Source organism: Pinus tabuliformis, chromosome 4_1 (genome assembly GCF_031772625.1).
Source record: "Pinus tabuliformis cultivar Carrire ecotype Pingquan chromosome 4_1, CPIR1, whole genome shotgun sequence".
In the NCBI taxonomy this organism is placed as follows: Eukaryota; Viridiplantae; Streptophyta; class Pinopsida; order Pinales; family Pinaceae; genus Pinus; species Pinus tabuliformis.
Window position 1 is genome coordinate 522273839 of NC_142303.1, and position 5384 is coordinate 522279222.

The 5384-nt window shown below is 36.1% G+C and overlaps 1 long non-coding RNA gene and 1 pseudogene across 2 annotated transcripts; one reads left to right on the forward strand and one right to left on the reverse strand.

Moving 5' to 3' along the window:
• The first annotated feature begins 2306 nt into the window (after positions 1-2306).
• Positions 2307-3587, forward strand: LOC149176888 (uncharacterized). 2 transcript variants are annotated; one of them, XR_016258682.1, is made up of 3 exons: positions 2307-2576; positions 2722-2801; positions 3454-3587. It is a non-coding gene; the product is annotated as an uncharacterized LOC149176888 (long non-coding RNA). The 2 variants fall into 2 exon arrangements; XR_016258681.1 differs by having other exon boundaries at positions 2339-2576; positions 2716-2801.
• Positions 3588-3740: 153 nt separating this feature from the next.
• Positions 3741-4397, reverse strand: LOC149176889 (putative receptor-like protein kinase At1g11050 pseudogene; annotated as a pseudogene).
• Positions 4398-5384: the final 987 nt, after the last annotated feature.

Below are 5384 nucleotides of genomic sequence, written 5' to 3' on the forward strand. Positions count from 1 at the left end.
ATGAAATCTTACTGCAATACATGCTTGCTTAGCCTTACAAATCACGAGTCTTATGTCATATAACACTAATTTAATGCTTCTTTGTCACCTGTTGAAAGACAAAAAACAAAGATCAAGAAAAGGCAAGGACCATGCCATAATGAAAACAAAATAATGGTTCTTTGACAAGTGTTGAAAGAGAAAAAAAGATCAAGAAAAGGCAAAGACCATGCTATAATGAAATCTCACTGCAATACATGCTTCCTTAGCCTTAGAAATCATGAATCCTTAAGAAGGAAAAAAGAATAATCAAAATTCTTTAACATATTATTTCTATTTTTGAAAATTAGTTAGAGAAGCATTTCCAGACCACCATAGTTTTTCTAGCTTAATGGGTCAAGTAGGTTGGTAGCTTGACATCTATTTTGACAAACTGAATCTTCCCATGTTGTTTTGGGAATAAGCTAATGCCCAGTTTCATTATGAAGCTCAAGAGAATTATTTCTTATCTTAGAAATGTTCATTTTCTTCTTAACACTAGTAAAGATAGATAAATAATTATAGTTGATCAACTCCATATAATATCTTAGTTTCCCTTCTCCCCTTATCTCTTTATAGCTCCATAAATCCTAAATTCGGGAATCCAAGTCCCATTTGTAAGTTGAAATTGACTTTCTATAAGTCCAACTATGAAACTTATATAATGCTCCTACATCATTATTTTATATTTATAAATATTTTAATTTTAATTGTATATTTATTAATTAAATTAATTAAATTTTTAATATTTATTAATTATACCTTTTATATAAATATATGGTTATCAATATGATTTTTTATTCTTTTTGTTTCTTTTAATGTGATATGATTGTAATTTTATTAATAAAAATGAGATTACAATATAACAATATGAATTGAATCCATATATTATTTATTATTAATATATTTTAATTCAATGAATATTATGTTTTATGATTATTTTTTATTATTATTTCACTTAATACTTTATTTTATGGAGGGAAAAATGAAACTAAGTTATTATAAGGAGCTCATAAGTTAAATATTGAAAACAATAAAAAATTTATGTGCCTTGGCTTATGTTAGGAAGAAAACAAACATTTCTAATATAAGAGTTAATTCTAATGAGCTTTGTAGTGAAACCATTTGTTTCCCAACTGACAAAACACCATGGGAAGAAAGAGTGTAACTTGTGCCATATAAAGAGGGTTGAAGATGAAAATCACTTTCTTAAAACAACATGGGAAGAAAGAGTCTATGCTTGTGCCATACTAAGACGGGTGAAGATGAAAATAATTTTTTCTTAGACTTATGAACTTCCATATCCATTCTAATTTTCAAAATATTTATCATATTACCAACATTCTTGACTTATTAATAAGTCTTGCTGAAAAAAAGTGAATACAATTCTTGGCCCTAATGTAAATACAATACTATCAAACTCCATTAACCTCTATTAGCAACTCTTCTTTCTTATAGATTGATTAGTAAATGCTACACTAAAAATAATATAATACATGTACTTATAAGCTTCATAAATACACTAATCTCCCAATCAGTACATTTTTTCCATTTTTATAACATTTTATCTATTTACCAATAAAATGATCAATTGCCATTTCTTACATTTCTACTTATACATTTCATGCTACACTAAAAATAATATAATACATGTACTTATAAGCTTCATAAATACACTAATCTACCAATCAGTACATTTTTGCCATTTTTATAACATTTTATCTATTTACCAATAAAATGATTAATTGCCATTTCTTACATTTCTACTTATACATTTCATGTATTAATAGATTTTATTTTTGTTAAAGTTTGAGACATATCAAGTACATTATATACATGGTTAACATAGTCAATTTAGGACAAAATCGATTCTATTCACCTTTATTGGTATGCCATAATAATTAGTCATGGCATGAACCTAGTTAATTTTTCTTTTATTTTCTTGGTAAAATTATAAACATAAATAGAACATATTATATGGTCATGGACCTACAAATATTTACCATTACAAATTCATTAATTCAATTCATTTAATAGTTTATACAGCTATGTTTTTATGACTTAACTCCATTGGTTTATGAGGTTGTACCGTTGTGCATATATGACATGACTCCAATGTTTGAAGCAATTCAACCTAAACCGTTGGATTATATGGTAATCATATGCGCATTGAGGCTTGTGGATTTCATTGTCCTTTAGTTGTTCGGTTAGCTGCATTTGATTTTGGATAACTCTGATGTTACATTAATTGTCTGCACCTTCCACTGTACGTGGCGTGGGCGGACCTGACCAGCCCCAGCTGCCGCCTTGGGATTCCTCTTATATTGATGGTATTGAGGCCTGTTGAGTGATCCAACGGCCAGGGTTGGTTCCTTCAACTTTCACTACCCTTGGCGTTGTATTGAGGTCTCATTCTTCCATCAATGCTCATGACTCCTGCTTGGTCTGCTGCTGCCTACCGTGGTCTCATTCCAGCTTCAAACCAGAGCTCTATTGAGGTTTTTGAAAGGCGCTCGAAGTGCCAATCCTTGTCCTCACTGCTAGAGTTGGCATTCCGGGTAAGTTAGCTGCTGGTTAGTTTTCTTGTTTTTGTTTTTCTTTCCTGCAACCTTGTTTTAACCTTTCTCCATAGCAGACTAAGCTATTCTCTAAGGAAATCTTCGAATAATTAATCTATTTATGGTGGTTTGCTCGTAGGTACAGCTTGCTCTCGTTTTCGAGTTTGCTACTAGATGGGAGTGGTGCCTTCAAGGAACAGAGATGACTTTGAGGTTTTCCAATGGGTATGAGGGTTTTCGCCCTGGTTTGTCTTACAACATGCTGTAGTTTTTCCTTGTTTCCTTCGCGGAAGGAGATGGTTCACCCTTCCTGCATAGTCTAGCCGTCCTCTTGGGCAAATGTTCATATTTTCAAAAATGTTTAAGTGTATGCTTATGAAGAGGCACTGACCCTCTGGCTTTGGTCCAGAGGCCTGAATCATGTCTTTTGTATTTTTTTAAGAAGCTTGTTAAATTTGAGGGGATATTCAAGGTCTTGGACTCACCTGTGGTTGCGTACATTCCTTTGAAAGAAATAACTTAATTCTCTGTTGCAGAGTCATGATCAAAATCTGGTCTTTAGGAAAATATTTTCGTGTTCCACCACAGTCTGACCCTGTTTTTTTTTAATAAGAACATAGTCTAATTTATTTCTGAATCATGTCTTCTTCTTTTTTTTAAGAATCTTGTTAAATTTGAGGGGATTTCACCTCTGATATTTGGAGCCACACTGGCCAACTCTGTAATTGTAATAGCTACCTTCTGTAAGTCCACTCTCTATTTTAATTTTGGCACTGAAAGACATTTATCGACATATTCAACATCTCCATCGAGCTGAAGGCAAGCCAGGAAACACTATCAGAAAGAAGGATTAACGAAACATTATGGTCTGTAGCAGGTGGACCCTGTAGCGTAAGCGGCACAGGCCTGTCTGGGATTTCAGGAATATCACCCTCCCCCTCCAGCATCTTCACGGCTTCCACCATTCGAGGTCTGAATGCCACCATAACATGTGAGCACAAAATACCCACCAAAACGAACCTCTACATCACATCCTCCTCCGTGCTCAGACAGATACTCTAGTCTACTATTTCACTAGTCATGCCATTTTTCACTAGGGACATTGCCCAATCCGCAATGAGATAATTGGGGGCCGACTGAGCAGTGGTGTCAAGAGCCTTTCTGCCGCTCATAATCTCCAACAACAGAACCCCGAAGCTGTACACATTGTAATTTGGCCATAGAGAGCATATTCGGGGGCCAAGTAGCCATGCGTCCCTGCTACTTTTGTCGTCAGATGGGATTCTCCTACTTCAGTCATAATCCTTGCTAGACCAAAATCGGCCACATGGGCATTCATTTCCTCATCCAATAGAATGTTAGTGGGTTTGATGTCTCTGTGATAAACTGCAGGCTCGATGCCATTGTGTAGATAAGCCAGTCCCTTGGCAATCCCCAGGACAATGTTCATTCGTTGCGGCCAGCTCAAAGATTGGGCATTGGACTTTTCTCCAAAGAGAGGCTCATACAAATTTCCATTGGACATGTAATCATATATCAGAAACCATTGGTGGCCTTCCTTCCTGTCATTGGCCGCGCAGCAACCCCTCAAAACGGCCAGATTCGGTTGCCTGACGGTGTTGATGATCTCCACTTCGTTGAGGAATTCAAAATCCCCTTCCGGCGTGCAGTTTCTGAATCTCTTCAAAGCAATCCGATGACCATCGGGAAGCGTTCCCTTGTACACCATGGCATGTGCTTACTTCGAACCAGAGCTCTATTGAGGTTTTTGAAAGGCGCTCGAAGTGCCAATCCTTGTCCTCATTGCCAGAGTTGGCATTTCAGGTAAGTTAGTTGCTGGTTAGTTTTCCTGTTTTTGTTTTTCTTTCCTGCAACCATGTTTTAACCTTTCTCCATAGCAGACTAAGCTCTTCTCTAAGGAAATCTTCGAATACTTAATCTATTTGTGGTGGTTTGCTCGTAGGTACACCTTGCTCTCACTTTCGAGTTTGCTACCAGATGGGAATGGTGCCTTCGAGGAACAAAAATGACTCAGAGGTTTTCCACCGAGTATGAGGGTTTCCGCCCTGGTTTGTCTTACAACACGCTGTAGTTTTTTCTTGTTTTCTTCGCAGAAGGAGATGGTTCACCCTTCCTGCTTAGTCTAGCCGTCCTCTTGGGAAAATGTTCATATTTTGGAAAATGTTTAAGTGTATTCTTATGAAGAGGCACTGACCCTCTGGCTTCGGTTCAGAGGCTTGAATCATGTCTTTTGTTTTTTTTTAAAGAAGCTTGTTAAATTTGGGGGGATTTCAACTCTGATATTTTGAGCCACACTGGCCAACTTTTTAATTGTAATAGCTACCTTCTGTAAGTCCATTCTATGTTTTAATTTTGGCACTAAAATACATTTACGCTCTTAAGCTTGTTAATGTGTAATAAAATGGCCGATTTCGTATTAACTTGAGTTACTCTTCCTAGGCTATGTTCCACAGAGAACGTTTTCTAAACTTATGTGATGCTGCCATACGTTGTTGGCTTATCGACTATTATTTTCTTTATGTCCTTCTGATTATGCTATTCTGCAAAGGGTTTGGTTTGGTAAATCATCTCGGTTACTAGACAATATACTTATTCACTATTTCTTGATGCGCTTTTAGCTGGAATTATCTCCGTTGATATTTTTTGGGTTTGATTACAGTTGGGTTTTGGAATCTCGTCCTTCCAAAAATGGGGTCAAACCATGTTTTTCTTTAAAGAATTTAAACGAGTAATCCCTCTGAGTTGAATTCTGTTACGTCGAGCGACAGGGTTTAGGCCTGAGTCCTC